This window comes from Gallus gallus, chromosome 2 (assembly GCF_016699485.2).
Source record: "Gallus gallus isolate bGalGal1 chromosome 2, bGalGal1.mat.broiler.GRCg7b, whole genome shotgun sequence".
Lineage (NCBI taxonomy): Eukaryota > Metazoa > Chordata > Aves > Galliformes > Phasianidae > Gallus > Gallus gallus.
This window is the reverse complement of record NC_052533.1, coordinates 121,770,123-121,793,356: the sequence shown is the minus strand read 5'-3', so window position 1 is coordinate 121,793,356 and position 23,234 is coordinate 121,770,123. Positions and strand designations below refer to the sequence as shown.

At 34.9% G+C, this 23,234-nt stretch overlaps 1 long non-coding RNA gene across 4 annotated transcripts in view; it reads left to right on the top strand.

Moving 5' to 3' along the window:
* LOC112531878 overlaps positions 1–23,234 on the top strand; it is a 42,949-nt gene that overhangs the window by 16,414 nt on the left and 3,301 nt on the right. For 3 of the 4 annotated variants that reach the window (XR_006937234.1, XR_005857485.1, XR_005857486.1), the window contains one exon: positions 8,999–10,007. This is a non-coding gene — a long non-coding RNA (uncharacterized LOC112531878). Of the gene's footprint in view, positions 1–8,998; positions 10,008–23,234 lie in introns of those variants that run through there. The other variant, XR_006937233.1, reaches the window with a different exon arrangement.

Here is a 23,234-nt window from a genome sequence, read left to right as displayed (position 1 = left end):
TCATTATACTTGGTAAAATCTTCCTCCATATAAAGCCAGAATAATCTCTCCACTTATATTCCTTTCTCACTATTTCTTAAAATATTTATTTAATTTTGTGTTCCCTAGGTCTGGGAAGGCAATTAAAGTCATGACTGCACGACTGGAAAATCATCCTTCTGTACTGCAAGGGCAGGGGAAACACTGGGAGATTCTGGTATTTTTCAAAGAGCTCCCATTTTGCAAAAACATACTTGAGGCGTTACTAGGCTAAAAATTCTTAGCTTGGGAAAAGCAGTTCCCAGCAGTCTTCTGCCTGAAGTCGGTAGGATTCCAAGGACAGAATTCTCTTCTTCTGTAACTCATTTTGTCTTGCTGAATATTCTGTGGTAGCACCAACAAAGATAAATCTCCTTGAATACAGGGAACATTTCATAAAATATATAAAAGAAATAAATTCTAAGATCAGTGTTCTAGACATTTCAGAATAGTTGCTTTATGTCTTTAGAAGAGAGCATGAATAAACATTACTCCATTAAAATTCATTTTTTGAGCAAAGGACAGTGGGAAATTTCAGTTGCACAGTCTCAAATTAAAACTGAAAAGAGAAATTCAGTGCAATTTGATTTCTGCTTGAAGGCCGAAAAACAGAGCAAGTGCATTTTTTCTTCTGAAATCCATACATTTAGGAGTTGTCATATTTGTAAATTCATATTTTTTATTTCTTACTTTACAAAATGAGTTACTGGTTTCATTGGTAAAAACTTTATGACCATGACAAAATACCTTTCTTTATATGAACTTCAATAAGAGCATTTGCTTCCTTGTGTATGACTTGCATGGTGATACTGAGAAAAAAAATACTCATTACAGCGAAGCCACTTTTGCATCACTGTCTTTATGTGAGCAGAAATTAAGAGGGCAGTAACAAATCAAGTGCATAATTCTAGATTAATCTTGATGAAAATCTAGAACATCAAAGCACTATATGCTTACTCCAGTATTTTCAGTTGCAGGATGTATTTTCACATACACAAACACTTGTGATTATTTCACATTTCACTCATTTGGCAGATTTTTTTTTCTCAGTTACAGTTTGTTCTGCAAGTATTCTGTTTCTTTTAATGTCTACACTGAACTTTTAATATTAAAAATAAAAAGTCATATTGGGCATCTGCATCAGATCAGAGATCTCCCTGGCTTCATCTTCTATCTGAAAGTGGTAAAATAGGTATAAAGATCTAAGTGCCCTTGAGAGATCCTCATGAACAAGACAGGTGTCACCCTGAGCTTATGTAAAATTCTGCCAAGGATTTTCAGCAAGAATTGTCTCAGAAACTTACACTTCAGTTGAAATGGGGTTGACTGCAAAGTAAACTCCAGAAGTTTACAGAGCGCTTGGGTCTTATATAAACTGGAAAGACTTGGTAGTCTTTATTTTTATTACTATAAACATCTGTAAACATTCCAATTAGTCCAGGATTAGCTGTATTTGCTTTGACAGCATTAGCTGTACATTTATTCTTAGTTCCTCTTTCCCTTGCAAAAAGCTGGGAGTATACACTGGCTTACTTCAACTGGCAAAGTCACTACATCCTTTCTTTCCTTCTTTGGTAGACATTCATTTATCCTTCCAATATTGTATTCCTTGCATCTGATTCATTTTGGTATTAGTCTTGGAAGATGTAAGCAAGAGCATGTTTCTTTAGTGAGCATTCACAGCACTTTTCTGGGCCAGTGTAGTGTCACTTCTCAGACACATCTCTGAGCGCCTTTCAAAATTGATGTTTGACCGTAACATACCTTTGTGCAGATCTTTCTCAATTTAATAAAGTTTGACAGTCTTTGTGAAGTTCCCTGAGCTCTTCAGGACCTGTTCCAATGCCTGAGGAAAAAGTCTCTAGGACGTTAAGACATTCAGCAAGAACTTTTTCTTCTTTGGATCTTTGGAAAGTATATAAGAAGATATTATAGGCTAGGAATATTAAGCTTTTCTAATTTGGTTATCTTTAGTGGGAGTTAAAATTGTTGATCTTTTAAGGAAAATATGATCGCAGCATGTTAACTATATGTCTAGGTTGCCTAGAGCTTAGGATAAGAGTGCTTAGATAGTATGTATAAAACAAAAGCTAACAAACAAAGCAAATTCAATAAAGACAATGAAAGAAGGGACTTGCATAGGACTGGAAGCAAAACAAACTTTATTTCCTCCAAAATTAACTTCTTGATTATGTGGAATTTCTTTTTTCCTTCTTTTAAATATGAAACCTGAGAGTTAATGATATGTGAATTTAAAGCCAGGAACCAAAGCTAACCACATATTTTAACTTGGGGATATTTTCAAGATTTCTGTCAGAGACCCAAGGGAGATTACCTCAGAATACCTGAATGGATTTAATTTATTTAGCTGCTTAGTATTGGTAAGCCACGTTGCTCTGATCCGCTGCAGCAGAAAGGCAATCTGTGGGCAGGGCACTAGCAGAGCTCTTAAGGAAAGCCCTGGAGATTTTCTTGTTTTCCCAAGTCTGTATGCTGACTCATTCAGGGCAAGCTACTTCTCTGGATATCTCAAGTTTCCCTTCCTTTAAGATAGATCTAAAAATAATAAAAGTGGCAGAGCTGTTTTAACAAGTACAAATTCAGCAGAAGTATGCAGGTTCAGATGATTCAAACTGCTCCAAATCTTGGGTAGAATTCAGCTAAGTCTCAGACAAACACTTGTGGGAAAAGATTTTGCATTATAAAAAATAAAACAATATTACTCAGCAATTTGCATTTTTGATTGCAATCAAAGAGAGTACTACTATTTACAGTACTATTATTTACAGTAGCATTGTAGATTTAAACTTGACACAGAATTTCACTGGTTGTGCTTTTGTTTTGATGTTTGGGATCACTCAGCTCCTCTTCTCTTGATTCTTGAATGATTAAACAAAAACGCCTGTTTTTTTGCAGAGCAGGCAAATATTGAGAATTCCAAACTAAAATTTCCGTAGAAAATGGTTATGTTCCTATTAGTGCTTTGGACTGTACTTGAACTGGGAGTAGACTTTACAGCATGAATATGAAGAAAGGGGACAAAAATGACTGTCTCAGTGAGGTTATCTTTCCGCTATATGACATTCCAGGCTGGTAGAAGGCTTAATTTCACTTTTCACTAAAATTTAGCTGATTGCTTTTGCTGCTGGAGGTTTAGGAATACTAGGTCCTTTTTTTAGAATATGAGTTGGTCTTTTAAGCATGCAGGACTGTGAGGATCCTCACACAGGAAAACATGTAAAGGGATAAGGAGGACTATTCACCCATTAATAACTTGAGATGTATTGTTATGTTGTCTTAGTTTTATGTTGTTTGTTGTTCCTAACTACTCATTTATTAGTGTCAGTTTAGTAATACTTGTGGAGATTGATATGAATAATTAAAGAAATAACACTGTATGAAATAAATCTTCAAATTCTGTTCAATTTTTGCTCAGTTTTATGCAAATAGAGCTGCTGCATAAATCACGAGCATGATTTTTATACAGCATCTGTGCTTTGTCTGCAACAGATTTGCCATATCTGTTGATAATAGCTTTTAGTAACTTTGGAGTTGATATTATTCCAGAAGTATGTATTACTCATTAAGAATCTTTGAACTGTTAAACTGCTTTTCATCTCATAGCTTAATTTAAAAATTCTTAAATGTTCAGTTATTTACTTTCATCCAGCAAGCGTTCCTTACACAAAGCAAAACGTGTCTTATAAATATATATCAATTTCCTTCGAGAATTATGATTGCTAGTACATTCCTGCTTCTTTGATTTTCTTCATCTTTTTTGTATGAGATTTTATTTTACCATTAAAAATTATCTGTGTAGCTGGAACCTGTTGGATATTTTCTATGTGGCAACATGTTTCCCACCTTTCTTCAGTAAATAATTTCATTTATTGCATTACTTAATGTTTAAAATGGAATAGCAACACAGTAATCACTACAAATCTATTGATAATGTACAGTGGGTCTGTGGAGTTTGGAAGTGATCTCCATCGAAGAACAACACAAAGTCAGTAAAAGCTTATGGTTCTTCTGTGTCATTTCAACTCACCACAAAGCTAGAATTTCTGTTAGAAAATGGAAACATAACATCAATTTCTAAGTGAAATTATGTTAATATAATGTAAATTTATGGAAACTTCCTTTCAATGTAAGATCACAAGGAAAAATATTTTTTGCATGACACATATGAACGCAACATCACAAGGACAGAACATTTTTTGTGTGACTGTACAGAGTATATTTTCTTTTCTTTTCTTTTCAGGATTACAGTGTTTGTGATGCAAGAACCCGATGCATGGGTCATCGGGTATCCAGGAAGGGCAATACCACAGAGATAGAAAATCTCTGAAAAAGACTTCCAATCCATTTTTCTGACATACCAGAAAAAAAAAAAAAAAAAAACAAAACAAAACAAAAAAAAACTTTGAAAAAATGCATAACAACCAGTCAAGCTAATTTACAGCTGGGGACATATATTGAGAGGAACAGTAGTAGATAAGCTGAGGAATAATATGTAAGTCCTCATGACCTGTCAGAAGAATCCTGTGTTCATTTCTCAGATGATCAGAAATTCACTTGATTATACAGGGACTCCCATTCTGAACCAATTGTCACAGCCTCCTGCTACAGCTAACAGAAATCCCACTAATAGAGCCAGTGGAGTCATAGGCACACCTCATAAAATTTTGTGGAAGAGCTTTAAAATCCGTCTATCAAGTTGTGCTCTGAAAATGCATCTCTCCATTTTTGGTGATAAAAGGGAGCTTAGACTACCCGCCTAATAAGTCAAGTGAATCCATAGGCCTTATTGTCTGGGCTTTCCTCTATGCTCTTGTTTCCTAGGGAGCACAGTGCTAAGTCATGGATATCAACAAAGATCTTTCTTTGACTTTTGAGACATTGGAAACTTGCTACATCCCCTAATCTTAAACCAGTCTTAAATTTAGTGGCTGTGTTAGCACCCATCTTAGTTCAAATATTAGCATCTGTCTCTTTCTTTAAGATATTGAGTATGAATAGGGTTGATAAAAATCTTTGTGCCAGAGAACTGGGCAGCAAATGCTATTACTAAGGAAATCTTTGGGAAAGCACAGTAAGGAACAATTGCGTTTTAACCTTTGATAGAATATACACACTTCCAGTGAAAAAATAATACAGTAAATATTTATTCTAAGATTGTTTTTGTTAATGCCATACTCAGACAGTTGTGTGCGTAAAATTAAGTGAAAGTACCTCCAGATTTGTGGCAAGTATGAATGACCCTTCATGTTATAAATGAACACCCTATATGTCTGGCTTCCATTTGTTTAGTTTTAGTAGCCAGCAACAGGAGCAACATAATGCACTTCATTGCCTCTTAGATGAGGTGTTGTCTATGACTTCTAACAAACAATCCAGAAGTTCAGATCTTTATTAAAAACAAAGCACCTCTGAATTATACTATTTCTATTGTAATGCTATTGTATTTATGAACATTTTCACTTTTACTCTCTTCAAGTTACCCACAGTTTCTTCTGTGGCAGAAGGTAAGGAGAGCTAGTACACATATTCGCAAAAAGAATTCCATGCTTTTTAATTTTACAGAGGAGGATTGAAGAATATACGGAAAAATGATGATTTAGTCATTTACTTGTAAATTTTCTGTTTTGCAAAACAAGCTTATGTTTTTTATTTTTAGTAGTCTCTCTTCTTAACTTGCTAATTTGGGAAAACTCAAAGCTCATATGCATTTTACATAAAGTATAGATAGGTGTTCCAACTTGTTGGTGTTAACTAATCATGCATTTTTTTTCCTCTGAATTCCAGACGTTTTGTTCAAATACTTTATTCAAACTTGTTGAGGACATATTTAGCATTATATCAAGTACATATCAAATATATTCATATTTTAGTTAAATACAGAGCTTTCACTGAGCCATTTTAAAACAGCTTCACATTCTTCATTATAACTACATTTTATTTTTATGAAAGTGGAGCTTTTTTTTTTTTTTTATGTCTGGATTTGTCATTGTGCCCTTTATTGGCATTTCACATCCTGTCATTCATGATGGTTCTGGCATTAGATGACTGAAACTGAAGCATCCAAAGTTATAGAGAACTTCAGTTTCCTGGGAACGTTTAGTGTTTCAGGTACTTTGGCCCACATCTGTTGTCTAAGAGTACAACTGCACAACATTTGAAAATATTCAACCTTCATTCTTACAATTAAATGTGTAAAAACATAACTGTAGTTTTATGTATTTCAGCTAGTTGGAAGCGGATTTGTCCAAATCAATTAAAAATAACCACTTTGGAAAGTTATCATCTTGAGCCATACTGAAAATGTTTCTTATTTTGCTTGGTTTTTACTGAGATTCTGTGCCTTGTTTACAAGACTGAATTTTTATTTTCTTATTTCAAAATCTAAAAAATTAACACGTGCGGTCACAGTATTATTTAAAAATCTACTGAATATACATTATGGGTTTGCTGAAGGGAACAATGTCTGTAACTCTGCTGCCTGAAAGCTGGACATTTCTTGCAATTGAATGTCAATCAAGAGATATTTGTTAAAAACTGTAATTCTGGGGAACCATATTATTAGTTCGTATTCAGAGAAATCACTCTGTCAAATTCTATAGGAAGAGATAAGCAATTTTCCAGGAAAAGGATTCCTGAGAACAGAAATGACTTGTGAACTTCTGTATTGCAGTAAAGAAGAATATGTTCAGCTTTCAGAAGAGAAACATGGAACTTCCACATCTAATTTCTCAAGAATCTCTAGATTTCTGGAACATTTTATTTTCTTTCATGTTATTATTATTTACATTTCCACGCTGGCATACTGGTGAACTACACAGCTACTACATGGTCAGTCAGAAATAAATAAGGAAAAATATAATATTTTTTTGTGTGTTTGAGGGAGAGAGTTAAGAATGAAATACTGTATGTCTTACACTGCTTTTAACTAGAGAGAACCTTAGATGAGCATGCTAAATCATTTCCCACCATTTGTAAAAAGGACAGAGATGTGAATCATGTGCGTGGTGCTTCCAGTACTAAAATGTGTATCCAATTAGAATGTTATATGCTACCTAATACATGTGACAGACTTAAAATATTTCAGTATTTCATTCAAAATGAGAAGGCAGGTTATTTTCATCTTACATTTTCTACCTCTTCTCCAATGGTACTGAACTTCAGCTGGCTTGTCGATGCTATTCTGGGAAGCCTGTCTAGAGGAATATGCTTTGCCTACTGCTTTGTGCCACTGCTGCTCACAATCAGACTGCTCAAAGTCATTCCTGAGACTGCTGAGCATTTCTGTGCTGTGCACTACTGTGCAGTCTGTCTCTGCTAATGAAGTAGCCCTGGGATGCTATGGAAGGTGGATACTATAGGATGCTACAATAGGGGAGACCATGAGATAGTTTCAGTCAATCCTTCTAAGGGTTTTGAAAAGAAAGAGTGCAATATTGCAGAAAATATTATTATTACTTCAAGGAGAATAGAGCAAAGACTAGAGCTAATCCATTATTTGTCTTTTTTTTTTACTGTTAGATTTTCATTTATCTGTAGCCACTCAGACTGAATGAATCAAGTCATTTTAGGCCTTGATTTTGCAGCTCATCTGCGCCTGGATGTAATTGCAAATTCCCACACGTAGAAAAATATTTACATGAATACAAGCTGAGATTTTTTTAATTATTATTTATTTTGAATTTATGATACAGTATAATAGTGTTTTAGCTAATAGAATTGTTTTTAGCGTAATTTGTATTTGAATGATGCATTTACTAATGCTTGCTCATATTCTAGGAAGTGTTCTTCTCCCTAAGACTTAAACACTCCCTGTGGAATACATACTGTCATTTCTTCAGCTCATACGTCGTTTCTGATAACTTCCAAGACTCAGATATCTTCCAGTATATTAAAATGTATTATCTTAATAGATATATGGAAATTTATACAGGTAGGAGCAGCCTCGTGTTCGCAAGCCCTAGTCATCATGGCAGACAAAAGCAATAGGACAAAAGGCAACAGTTTTAAACTAAGAGGGTAGATTTAGATTAGACATTGATTTGAAATTCTTTAGTATGAGGATGGTAAGACACTGGAACAGGTTGCCCTAAGAAACTGTGGATGCCCCATCCCTGGCAGTGTTAAAAGCCAAGCTGCCAATCTGGGTAACCTGCCTAGTGTAGGGCTAGATAATCTTTACAATCCCATCCAACATAGAAAGTATTTTCTATGATTCCATGATTCTGTGATTCTATGATTTTATGTCTGTGTGATTCTATGATTTTGTTCCAAACTTTTTTTTCATTGCACTGTAAAAGCATAACTTTTACATTATATTAACTTTATGTGAGTGAGAAAACAAGATTTATGCTATCTTTTGTTACATTTCCTAGGAAAATTTGATATTGTTTGTCAGAAAATGTGATAAGTTTACAGGTATAACTAAATTACGTAAACTGTGTAACATACTTCAAAATGGATTTTCTGTGGATTAAACCATGCACAGTGTGGTAAATTTCTCTTGGCTAATTTTGATTTCTAATTTTACCTTGAAGAAAAGAATGTATATTGCTGATTACTGTGTAATCATGTTGTCTGGTGTTCAACTCAGCAAAGGACAGCTGCATGTGCACACAACTTACTGTCATCCTGGATGCCATCTGTATTCTTGAATATTATGCACCATGCGTATTATGCTTGCCTGTTGCCAATGTAGACAGCCATACTTATGCTCCTTCTGCACCTTTTTTTCTCACTGTGTTAACATAGAACTTAAAATTAAAGTCTATTGCTATAAACAGATTTTAAAGCTGAGATTGATGCAGGCTATGTGAATAGCAGAAATGTTTCTCAAGGGTAAATTGCATCTGATTCTATTTACTTTAAGTAAAGGCAGTATGTAGATGGCCAAACAACCCAAATAGCATAACAGTAACCAAATTGTGACTCAGGCATTCGCAGCTTGATGTTTGTTTTTCAGGAAGAAAGAAAGTCTTAAAGCTCATGGAGATTACTTCAGCCACCATGCTAGTTTCATTGTGACAGCTGCAGCCTGTGATAGGAGAATTATTCCTGGTGTTTGCAGCCTGCTGTAGGAGAGGAGAAGCAGCCAAGGAACATCAGTATTCAACACGTAAGGAAGTAGTGTATTATGATCTGTCTGTTGGTGAATTTCCATCTGTCTGATAGAGTCATTTGGGGAGGAGATAGCACCATATACAAGAGCAGAAAAAAGATGACACCACTGTTCCACTGAACTTCAGAAAATGAACCTTGCTAACCCTGAATTTCTTTTTAGTTACGGAACAAAATAAATTATAATTTGCACAAGAATTGATACTGCTTCTATATTCATTCTAGGACTGTCTCCCATTGATTACAGCTGCGTAATTTTTAAGTACTGAAAGTCCAAATCTCTGGGATATTGTACCTTCTTTTGAGTCACGAATTAAAGCCCTAAAACCTCTTTTTGATTCCTCATACTTTTGACTGATCAAGCAGTTCATTTTCCCTGTCACTTCTTATATGCTTATCATGCCTAACTCTCTAACCATAGTATTGTAAAACTGTTTCTGCACGAACTTTATGAATAGGTTTCAGTTCTTCAAAAGCAATACATATGCTAAAATTTCACAGGTCTGTAGGAAATGAGATTTTATACTTGCATTTCATTTTAATTTGTTTCTGTGAGTCTGAGCAATGCTAAATTTATCTATCAGTTTCTAGTTATCAGTTTTCTGTTCCTTGGAAGGCTATAATGCCACTGAAATACAGTTCTTAATGTGTTTATGTAGAATTGTCTTTAAATTTATACCGTATAAACAGACACAACCATTTCAGTTTAACAATTGCTTTAATTGGTATTTCAGAATGACAGCTTAGAATTATCCTATTAACTTTGTTATTGCAGCATTTATAGCTTTTGCAATAGATAGCCCTTTGGATACTACTCCTGTGTAACTTCATTTGAAGGAAAGAGTGAAAGGAGATAAATGTACAACTTTAGTTGGTGGTATTTTCTGTTTTATAAATGTCAATATTTCTAGGTCATTACTTAATAAAACTGCTGGTTTGAGAATGCCATATGATCTATTTCTGCTCTTGAGTGTATTACTACACCACCATTAACTATTAAAAAAAACCTTTTTTTATTTTTTTTTTAGTAAAGCAGTTTTAAAGCTTTCCTTTCCAACTGTTTAAAACTGTTCCATAAATACAGAAGGAGAGCCAGAAAGATATTTTCTATTACATCCTCATGACAACCCTTATACAACAATCTCATCAGCCTCTCTTGGTAATAAAAGCACAGTGTCACAAGGAAACAAGAATACATTGGACTTGTGATACACCTTATCAAAACATAAGATAAAAATGTAAAGAAATGACAACCTCTAGACAGATCCTTTAAGAAAGTATATTTCAGTAACATCTTTAAGTACTGTTATTTGGTGCCTTGTGCCTGAGAAAATAAATGGTGCTTCAGTTTAAAGATCTGTATACATGGCTGCCCTTTGAAAATCCAGCCAACAGAGGAAATACCTTTTCACCTAAAGTGAGAGCTAGTTAAACTGCTGGAGCCAATTCACCTTTAAGGCTTGGATCCTTTCCCTCCTACCTGTCCCACTGGTCAAGCCGTTTCATGTGATATATTTAAAGATATTTTTTTAATGCTGATGGCATTGTTTAAAAATAATATTTTTTGTAGCATGTCTTTATCCCCACCATGCTTCAAACAAACTATAAACAGCCAGGGCCAGTCTAGGAAAAGAGATATAATCCTCTGTGGTCAACTGTGAAACTTCCACATGACTAAATACAAATAATTTCTTATTTTTTTTCCTTTTGCAACACTAATTTAAAAGGAAAAAAAAAAAGATAAATTATAATGGCATTTTTGAAGGATATATTGGTGTGTGATAGGAGGTCTTTGAATACTATTACTGTATCAAGATCAAGATCTAAAAAAGGAAGGCGCTTCTTCATTTTGTACTCCAGTTCCCCATAAGCAGAAGTGATGCAGAAGTAGTATGTCATTAATTTAAACAAAGGTGGCTTCTAGGTTAATGGGACAATTATTTATTTGGGCTGTATTTTAGTGTAGGCAATAGACCTGTAACTCTCACTTTTACCATCTTTTCTTTGTGGCCATCAACATCTGAACTAATTTCCTGAAGTCCTTTTGCAATCAATGATGATGCAGTTACCCTTCTATTTCAGACAGTTGTTTTAACATAAAATGAGCTGGTCAAGCAGATGAGGATTATTTTATATAATAACAATAATAATAATTATTATTATTACATATAATGCAGAATGAATTTAATTACTCAGTTAAGGTCTAAATTTTTATTATCCAAAGTATTATTTTGCATATAAGTCTGTAGTATTCCAGGTAGTTCTATGATGAGTAAGAAGTTACAGAACAGCATCTTCTTGATCAACAAGGCATAAAACAGTGAAACATGACGGAGGGCTACCAAATATGGTTGCTAATTTATTTTTCAGATAACCTTCTTTTCAATCAAAAACAAATTTCCTGTTATAATCCTGTTCACTGAGTCAATATATCAATTGGCAGTAATATTTCTTACCCACACAAACAGGAAAATTCACTATCTTTTACATAAGGGCAGGTTCAATTCTCTTATTGTTACTATATCCATGTGATCCATCTGGTCACCTGATCCTGACATATTCTTCTTTTTCTCCCCACATGCTGCAAAGAAGAATATCACACTTAATGTTCTATTCTTTTAGAGGGAATTAAGTCCATCTTCATTTTCACTTTTATCCTGATCGTCCTATAATTTTCCAGATAGGTCATTCATACGAAAAATGAGAGATAACAATACTTTCTCAACAGATAAAAACTCAATTTTGTATTTAACTTATCCTTGGTCCATGGGAGTATATGTAAGCATAAATTTATTTAATAAAACTACCTCTCCTCTCTAAATCTTTCCTCCCAATTTCTCTCCTTGCCTATTACCTCTCTTCTTCCACTTCCTCCCCCCCCCCTCCCCTCCCCCCCAAAAAAATACTTAAAGTAATTTAATAAGCTGGGGACAAGTTACATGTTCATTTTTGGGATGAGAAAGACAGCAGTTCTTAATAAACTTATTAATTTCCCATTTTTTTATTAGCTAGAAAATAATAGTATATTTTTTGTATGTACGGTGAAGGCTGAAACAATTTATGATTTCATTCTTAATTTGCTGACAAGTAATTCTGACCCTAATTCTTGTCAGTGTAAATTAATTAAGGCAGATAACCACACTAAAGCAGCTATACTGATTCTAATACATAAACTATCATTTTCAATGATAGCTTGGATTATTTCTGCTTGGCACTCCTTTGTTCTGTGTAAAAAAGCAAATTTCTCCCAAACCAACTGGACACTGCAGAAATAAAGCTGTTTCATGCCTCAAAACAGAGAATTATTCTATCTCCTCTCAGGAGTGGATAAATAGAAGATAAAATGTGTTTCTAAATAGTCATTAATAGTATATTTATTTCTGCATTGATGCAATCGCTGAAACGTATGCTATTAGCATGATTTTCAGCAATTGAGCTGGTGTGAACTGTTAGTAAATCAGGCCTGTAATCTTCAAACATACTCCCTAGGCCTTGAATCTAAAACCATCTGGACAGTGTGACAGTGTTCTATTTATTACATACAACTGCTTGGATACTGCCAATGCATAAACAGTAATTAAGCACACAAGCCAACCATGCATGCCAGATTTGCTAGAACTATCCTTTGAGTATCTTGGAGTTTCCATGCCAGTGAGCTTGTTGAAGCATTGGCTGGTGATTAAACATTAATGATTTATAGTGCAAGCAGGGTTCATTTACTGCTTACTGAAATATGCTTGACAGTGTCTTCATGATTTTTTTAAGAAATAATACTTTCAAAGATATTTTTCCTGACTCATTTTCTACTTTTTTGTCATTTCTAATATGATGAAGAATTTCATCAGATAGTTGCTTATACGTATGGCACTCTTGCTGTTGTGTTCTATGCAGCAAGAAAATAAATTAAATACAGCAGGAATTTGGTAACTGTAAAGTTGCCACATTTTTTCCTTGATTGTAATAAGCTTTTTAAAAATGAATTTCATGAAGTCCTATTCTGCAGTTTTTTAATACTGGACTGAGATTCTATACAGGTGGAACTTTCCATTGACATGTTGCCCATCCCAGCACCAGGTAACTTCCCGAAGATTTGCATTTGGGTTCTAACATGCTTCTGCAGGGGCATAAAAAATTTGTCTGTGTGTCTATACACACTGAGCAAAGACTGACATCAATAAGAAACCAAATGTTCAATTGATCAAGGGAAAAAATAAAAACCACCCTGTACTGAAAGCGGGAGACAAATACCACAATTAAGAAGCTCTCTGCCATTACTCAGTGCCAGGGTCCATTGTCTAACGTATCATTTTTATGTGCACAGCCACATTTCACTGTAAAGGCAGAAATATTTTGGTGACCAGAGCTGTAAGTTTGGAACTACATTTGTGATGTTCATCTAGAAACTGTATTGAACTAAAGTCTCATTCTTGTACAGATTTATTGTTTACACCAGTAAATAACTGCTCGTGTGTGTCAGTGCCAGAAGTTTTCTTTTTCACTATACCAATCCTGATGTATTAGTATTTCAAATTCCCCTAGAGAGCTAGGAAAGCTAATTTCCAACTTTCACACCTAATCATGGAAAGTGAGGTATGTTTCACTGGCTTGACAAAACAAGAGAGTACTGAGCAGGGATGCCTGGGATTTTAATCTTTACTTTGGCATCAGACAGATCTTGGACCTGAAATAAATCCCAGAGTCTCCAATTAAACAACTGTACTGTGGAGAATTCCTTAATGAATGTTTTGGTAACTTCTGTGGATATCTTGAGCAAGAAACAGTTTAGTTCCAGTTCCTGATGTATCTCTCTCTGATTTCAGAATCATTGGTATGGAGGGGACAGTACTCTAAAAATGACAAAATGCAGAGCCATAGAGGTTTTAAATTCCAGTAACCCCTCATTTACAGCCTGGGTCTAGGGACAGATGCTCTCCTTTCCATTTGGATTAGCTCTAAGTTTTATTATCCATGTGGAAAGTTTATAAGAAAATGTGAACCCCCAAAAAAAGGGTGTGGCATTTTTCCACAGTGCAGACAGGTCAACAAAAGAAACTAAGCCAGACATAGGACTGAAACTGTCAAATAAATGTGTTGGCTTTCTCAGACAATAAGGTTTCAGATGCAAACAGTGGAGATTCCTGGAACAACTCAGCAACATCAAGCTCAGAAAATGGAAGCCACATGTAATACTAGTAACATGGTCTGAATAATTGTCTCTGCTTAAAGACAAGGGTAAATTAACTGGTAAACAGAATCAAACCAGTGCAGCTAAAAGCTCTTCTAGGATGCTAGCAAATATTTTCTTTCAGTGCCTGACTTTGCTGCATGAATACACAAACTCTTTCAGGACTATGTAAGGTAAATTTTATGTGGGACACCATTTCCCTTTTGTAAATATTGTAAAATTCTGTGGCCTCACTAATAGTATACAGAGTGATCTTCCCACATTGTCAGTTGTTCTGTCAATCAGACTAGTTAACCTAAACAATTCCTTACTGAAATGTCTTTTTTTTTTTTTTCAAATCTTGAATCTGAAACGATAGCCCCAGATTTTTGCTTGTAATTTGATTGAGTAGAATCACTCCCTTATTTGAAGAATTAAAGAAAATTTTCCATAAACACACTGCAACAGAAGTCCTGATTTCCTCAAGGTTTTCTTTGAGCTTCATTCCAGGACTTGAAGGAACTTATTTGAAAAGGTAGATCACTGGCTTGCTGCAGCTGTGAACAAGTCCTGTGGACTAACACTGCACCAAAAAGCCATAGCTGATGAGTCAGTCTGTGAAGCAAGTACTTGAGCACAAACACACTGGATGGGAATTGCCCGCTTATTTTCCCCTCCAGGCTTGCAGATAGCCTCTGGCTAGCTACCTATTAGCTGCTAGCTATAGGCTATAATGTTCAGTGGCTATCTGCCTGGGATTTACTTTGCCTTCTGTTTTAGTTAATGTGATACATCATTTTACTGTGTTTATGCTATTTAAAGATAAAGTACTTTTTCTTTTTTGATTTTCCTTTTTTTTTTTTTTTTTTCCTGCATTTTATATTATCTTTAAAGAAAAAAAAAATATCTGCATAGAGCAGAGAGGTACAAGGTCACCATGCAAATGAAATTCAGTTACTCTGATCTCTGTTTCACATGGCTCTCCTTTCTGCCCACATCATCATCTGCTAGTGGGCTGTTCAGTAAATATTTTCTGTACAGGTCCATGAGTCATCCTAGTAGTAAGGATGTAAATCACAGCCACAGATGACTGGGAAGTGGATCAGTGCAATAGTCTCTTTTCTCTGAGAATAAGAGTTCAATTATTCACTCTGAGTACAACTTCAGTTGGCTCACTCTGTTACCACATGTTCACCCTCCTGAGCTGCCACCATTTTCAATGTAGTGCCTTCTGCAAGAAAAATCAGTCTCAGAAAGATGAATTCAGCTTGACAAGTGCCTGCTTGCACAGTGCCCTCAGTCGACCGACTCATAGCACTGAATTATGAGCAGTAAGCTGAAATAATCGTATCTTAAATATTCTTCTCCTTTCAACACAGAAGCTTCAATGTTTGCATAAGATCATAGAATTACAGAATGGTTGAGGTTGGAGGGAACCTCTGGTGGTCATCTAGTCCAACCCCCTGCTCAAGTAGGGATACCTAGAGCGGGTTGCCCAGGACACTGTCCTGATGGTTTCTGAATATCTCCAAGGAGGGATATTCCTTCCTGGAAGGAGACTCCTGCTTGGAATGTAAGATATTGATAATATAGTGTCAGAGAAGATATTCACACGATCCATAGATAGAGTCTCCTCTGGAGGTCAGCTGGTACCTTCTGAAATTAGGAGAGATATTTATTAAAGTTACTACTGGTGTATGAAAGGTAGCTAACTGTTTTTTCACTTCAGTCTAAGGAGATATTACTGCTTATTTTCAGGACAAAATTTTAACATTACTGTTGTCTAGTAGGAAACTAGACAGTGTCCGTGATTGCCTTAAGATACTACTCTCAACATCTCCTGCTCTCTCATCCCTGTAATTTATGATCTCTTGAAGATGTCCGTATCAGGCACAATAGTCCTTAACCTCACCAAAGTGCATACTTTTCCCTCTGTAGATCATTTAACAGCAGCTTCTAGTGTCTTACGCATCTCTTGCAGACACAAACTTTGCAGTAATCTCTCTGTGAAGGACTTTATCACATCTTTCTCTAGCAAGGGTAGTTCATCATCCTAATATAAACTGGTTTCTGTTCCCACAGTGTGGCTTGAAGAAAAATATATGTATTCCTACACTCTAGTGATGTTTTGATTCAATCTTTTCACTGTATTTCATTACCAAAGCATAAATAATCTAAGACTATTAATGTTAAAAATAGGAGCACTGGGGTGGTCTGGGCATTCAGCTTCATTAGGTGAGCATCTGTGATCATCAAAAGAAACAACAAAACCTCCCATAACTGGGATAACTCTCCTTTTCTTTTTCCTTTTTGAAAGGGACACACTTTATTTGTTTATTTATTACCTTTCATATGATCAACACTCCTGATTGATTGGTTAAAAACTGAACTCATAAGTTGTACTCATATAGGTGCATTTTTCCAGAGCAGTGTTAAGCAATGCAACACTTAATTTGAGTCTGCTTTCAGTGCAGAATTCATCCTAAATAAACCTAATATTTTAGTAAATTTTACCTAGGTATTGAGAAAATGTATATTTTACTACACACATTTTCAGTGAATGTTGAAGATGTTGCTTAGCTTTGAAATGGTAGAATAGTCATGTTGCTTTTTTTTTTTTTTTTTTTTTTTAAGGTAGAAGTTTTACAAGGCAATTCTGGAAGGATTAACACAGAGTTAACAGCTTGTATGTAAAGTAGGACTCAAATCTCTAAAGAGATACATCAAGTAAAAACCAAGGATCCCTCCATTTGTTGTAATGCAGTCTTCTGAGTGATAGCATGATGGATTTGATCCAGTGAGTTTGTAGAAGGCATACTCATTAACAGTCATATTCTTCCATTAGTTAGTATAATCTTTCCTCACATTTAATTCCATTGATATCAGGGGAGATATTAAAAAAATTTTGTTCAGTTGAGTAAAGAATCTTGTCTTTTACTCATTCTATTTTAGAAACACTAAAAAAATCATTAGACTCAAGAAAAAATCTGCATAAAGGAAAACATGCACACACATAGGAAAAAAAAGAAAACAACTAGAAATCACTGTTAAAAATAGACAGCTCCAAAATCTACAAGTTCTCTAAGTAAAGATCATCAATTATCTTTACTTGGCAAATGAAAGGCAATAACAGTAAAACGCATATCAGCACCAACTGTGATGTGAGATTTAAGGCTCTAAAACTTCATTAAAATCAGACTGGTAATGATGTACCATATGCACTGCGTTGCATTTGCCTGAGGATCTCCAACCTGTGGCTCATTTCTTCTGTCACACCACCTCTTTATAAGGATGACTCAGAGTGCTTTGTTGAAGTGCTCAGGGGCTGACTAGCAGGGTAGGTGTTTCAGAAATAATCATTTGCTTCATTATACGCTGGTGGATTATAGACATTTTCTGTTTATAGGAGAATCTTAGGGTCTTGTTTCTAGAATTAACTGAAGACATGAAACAAGGCTGTTAAACAAGTATCTGACAATCTATGCTTTCCAAATAGGAAACTGATATTTTTATAGCAGGTAAAAGGGATTTTTTAAATGGTCTTTTACAGAAATAACTGATAATGAATTTTGATAGTACATTTTAGAGAGATTATAGAAATATGTTAACTGGGTAAGATGAGTAGATATGATAGGTGAAGGGCTGCATGTTTCATTACCAGATCTTGAGCAATTTAGTCCCCATGTACTTATTTTATTCTGATATTTTTGTCACTCATTTGTAGTTCACCTTTAGAAATTATTCAGGACCTTTTCTTTTTTCTATACGCTCACATATATCTCCCATCAGTGACACAGCAAGCTACAGCTATATGTGGAAAGTAGAGTGCTTTTATCTGAACCTTCAATTAATTATGATTAAACATAAACAGAAGCCCATGCCAAAGCAACATTAAGATGAATTCTCTATATATCATAAAAGGTGGAGAGTTGATGCTACCTGAGAGGTATTAATTAAGCTGAAATTCATTTAACGTATCGTCATACACTAGACCAATATGTGTCCAACCCATGGGTTGTGTGCAGCCCTGGACAGCCAGTAATGTGGCCCCACATAATCCATAAACTTTTAACATTGTTATGTGATAGTTTGCAATATTTTTCATGAGTCAGTTGGGCATTCTTTGAGCACAGACTGCATAGGTGACAGTAAAATGCTGTGTAGGGGAGGGTACACTGCAGTGCTAACTCCACCTCTCACAGTGCAGCACACACACACAGTCAAATTGAAACCCAAGTGTACTGGACTATCCATGCGCTCAGGCCACTTAGCAAGTAAAATGCAGTGATTGCCAATAATAATATTGCAATCCACCTAGATATGTGTGTGCCTCTGAAGACATCATTTTTGTTATTAAGCAGACATATGTGTTTTCTTTATAGTGTTATGCTTTATTTGCCCCCCCCCTTTTTTTTTTAAGTTGTAATTAAAAAACATATATAAAAAGAAGTTCTGTTACTTATGTACAATATCTGTTATAGTTCATATGTGGCCCAAGACAATTCCTCCTCATTCTATACAGCCTAGGCAACCCAATAGGTTGGATGCCCACACCCTAGACATTAAACTTCTGAACACCTCTGGAAGCACCTTTAAACACAGAAACATAGCAGAGATGTCCAGGTTCTCACAGGTCCACTTTGGTGGGGATGCTTGGCCTTTGCTCAGCATGCCCAGCAGGCATGATGACTTTAATTCAGAAGTACAGGCAGAAGAAAGCACTAATGGTTCCTGTGTTGGTTGGGTCATTTGTTTGATTTTGACAAAAGAAACCTTCTGACTGAGTTATTTACCCATTTACCAGTGCTTAATTCCATCTTCTGAACATGAAGGTCCTTTAGTCAATTGTCCTGAAAGGAAGCCTGGGAAGGGCACGTGCTTCTGGCCTTATACTGCAGATTGAGAAAATAAAAAAACTGTGACCATACCCTAACAGCTGACGTACTCAGGGAATTATACTTCATTATTGGGCATAAAACCATCCATAAGACCATATTTCCTTTTTCTTGTAATTAAACAATTAGTGAATACATTTGGTTGCTGCCGAAGTGTTTGTTTGTTTTTTTTCTGTGTTTCAGAGTATTTTGAACATTAAAAAAACAATTTATTATGTTTTTCACAAGCTTTTTTCAGGTTGCCTGTGGTACCATTTCAACAAATAAAAAATTTTATCAAAAAACAATTTTTGGATTAAGTTTTTGTAGCTTTTTTGATCACTTGGCATAAAAGAGACACCACAGGTGTACAATAATGACTTGATGTACAGTGTAGCATGACTGCTGTCTGAACACATACTGTGAACTGAACAACCACTGATAAAGAAAAATCTTATATGACAGCATAATAATAAAGAATCATTGCAGACTTTGGACTACTTATTTTCTAGTGACAATTTTCCACCTTCTAGAAAAAAATACTAGAAGGAGAATTATTAAAAATTAATATCTTTCTCTTTCTGAAATATTTTATTTAGGCTTTTGGGTACCTTTATACTTCGCTATACCTTTCTGCATCAGTTCACTGTTTAGAGAAGATAATGAAGAAGTACATAGCATTTGTGTTTTATTAAGAACTCTGTGTAAGGGATGTCTTTTGCACTTGACTCAGGCTAGTTAAAAGTGAATGAGCTGGTCAAAGAGAGAAAAGAAAATGAGTAATATTTCACCTGTATTTACAACACTTTTTAGAGAATGATGAAATGAAAAAAGTTCTGTACATGAAAAAAAATACTTTTTATCATAGTCCGTGTCTGCTTTGTGATTGCTGTCATGCAGTCTAGCACTACCCAGCTGGCTAGAAACCCAATTAATTAGGAATCTTGGCTATCAAAGTACACTCAAGCTCAGACCTGTATTCTGTGTATGACTAGCTTGGATATTGCTAGGATACATTTCTGTATTTTACTGTGATTTAACCCTGACAGCCAGCTCAGAACCACACAACCACTCTCTCACTCGCCCCAGGTGTGACTGGAAAAAGAATTGGAAAGACAAAAGTGCAACAACTTGTCGGTTGAAATAAAGACGGTCCAGGAGGTAAAGAAAAAGCCACATGAGCAAGCAAAGCTCAGAACCTGAATGGGAAGAAACCACTGCAGTTTTAATACACATTAACATTTGCACAGGATAAGGTTAAATGTTCACATATTTGTCTCGAAAGATACCAGCATCCTCAGTGATGTCACTTGAGTTCCCTGGATTAGGCACATGTAAATTGGTGACCACATATTTTCCATATGCAATCATGTTTATAGGCTTGCTTTATATTCTTTGGAAAGCAAAGTGGGTGTCATCCATTTTCCAGTACACTGAAAGCCAAAAAAAGATGATATTCCAGATTTGTTTGTCGCTCCATTTTTATCCAGTGCTGTGTTTTATTAAGCTTGTGCACTCTTTCTTTGAAATATAGACTTTCATATTAAGTCATATGAAATCAAGAACAATGCTTTATTCTTTGTTTTAATCAAAATGATTTGGTAGTCTTATGAGACTACAGCTTCCCATTTGCTCAGTTCTGTCTTCCCAACTAATAAATACAATAAAACAAAGTAAAATAAAATAGCTTTATTAAACTTTACTGTATTTTTCCTCTCAAACTTGCTTTCTCACTCCTAGTGCTCTGTTACTTTTTTTTCTAGAGGAGATATGATGTTATAACAGCTGGACTTGGAATTTGGTCCAGAGTAGCTATTATTTAATTTCCAGGGCTTGATGATTAACACCGTGAGTTACTGCCAATCAGTATCATATAAAGCTGCACCTTTGAGAAGATTAGTAAAAATCTTTTATATCACGTAAGGATAAAGATACAAGTTTTAGCTAAATGTGTTCATATTTGGTCTTCTCTTTCTTAATGACTTTAATGGGATTGCCTAGTTATAAGGAAACATAATCCTTCTAAAAATGTTATTTTCTTAATAACTTAATAACATTGTTCAGTTTCTAATAGGAAGCATCATTACACTGCTTCTCTATGTACTAAAAGCCCTGGTAATTTAAATTTTCATTGTATATATATATAATAGCGTAGATGATAACATCTTAAATAGAAAATTACTAGAGGCAATTTTTAACAGTGTTTCATGGCATGGTTTCTATTGTTTATAGTACATACATCATTTAACAAGTGCATATGAGATATTTGTTAATTCTTCAATTAATTGATTGATTAACTTTCAAACATAGGATCCATTTATGGCTGAGTGCAGCTCCACGCTATAGAAGTATCGATCCCATGGCTAAAACAATTTTGCTTGAAGCAAATAATCTTGAAATGGAATCATTGTTATTTTTTCTCCTGACAAGAATCTACGATCTGAGGAAAAAATACATTAACTCACATATCTGCTGTAACTCAGTATTTTGGTTTTTTTTTTATGATGCAGTTCAAAAGCTAAAGACATTTAAGAATGAATAGGCAATCACAGAACATTACTTTAATTTTGCAAGACATTCTTGCAAAACATTGCTAAAGCATTCAGAATTATTAGTAAAATAGCCAAGTTAATATTATTGAGGATATATCAATAAATGAGTTAGCAGTATTTCAAAAAAAAATTGCACTTCACTAAAAAGTCATCAACTAGATTTTCAATAGCAATATCAATATGCATTTGAGATGAGGAAACTGATCTGTCTGCATTGCTATGTGGTAATATCTTTCCTGGGAGAAGTACTGCCTAACAAAAACAGTGGGTTTTTCAACTTGTTTATCATGTTGACAATAAACACTACAGATTGTGTCAAGCTGCAAAATTGACTTCCAGATCTAGACCTGAGCCTCACTAGTTTGGAAAAATCATTTTGCTTATTTTGTTCCTCCTTATTATAAACAGAAGAGCAAGTTCTGCAGAAAAAACAGTTTATATTAAATTAGCAAAGTATGAAGCTGTTTAGTTTCATCATTTTTGTTCATTCATATCTCAAATATAAAATCAACAACCAATGTTCCTGTGAACTAATGTTACTTCAAATCACTGATGCTGATCCATTTCCTCATATGGCATATTATTATGTCTTGAGGGAAACAAAAATCAAAGCATATTTTCTCTAGGATATAAAAGATAGACATAAACCATGTCACTAATCCAAATAATAATAATAATAATAATAATTTGGTGAGCTGAGGGAAAATACATTTACCTAGCATTTGCAGGCAGAGTAAACTGGAACTACACAACTTCAGTGCTATGTACTTTAAAATGAAGCACCACAGAATACATGTGCCAAAACAATCAGATGTCAAGAGGATAAAAACTGCTTCCTCAGTTTGGGAGCAGTGATAGGAATGAATATGTCTCCATGCACCGAATTGTGTTTCACAGTACATTTTTTTTCAAGCATTAATTATTCTCATTGTTTTCTCTCAGTACTAAAATAGGAAAAGAGGTTATAAAGTTCTGAGCTATTTCTAGCTGGATTTTTGAATAGCTTTGCCCATACACACTGGATTGTTTTTTTAACTGCCTTGTCTTTGCTAGACCAAATAATTAGAACCTACTTATTTTCTTCCCCATCAATAATTACTAAACAACTTATAAGCCATACTTCTGGATAAAGGAAGTAGGCTGTGTTCTTTAAAGCTTTATATGATAAGGCATTCTCTCTAGCCCTTGGGGAAAAAAAAAAAAAAAGTAATGAAATTACTCTCCTGGAACCACCTCATCAGTTGGTCCGCATGCTCAGCCTCTTCTCTGATGAAGTAGAAAATAACTTCATAGTTTGGTCTACCTAGCTTATAAGAGCCTTACCAGTTTTTAATCATTATGATATGTATTTACCATTCTTGCATGTATGAAAGGCTGAGTGAGTCATGGGTAACTTTAGTGTAGCAGCAACATGGCAAGAGGTTTTGACGGCTGTCTTCATATAAGCAATGATCAGCCAGTCTTGACTAGATTTTTGAATGGTGTCATCAC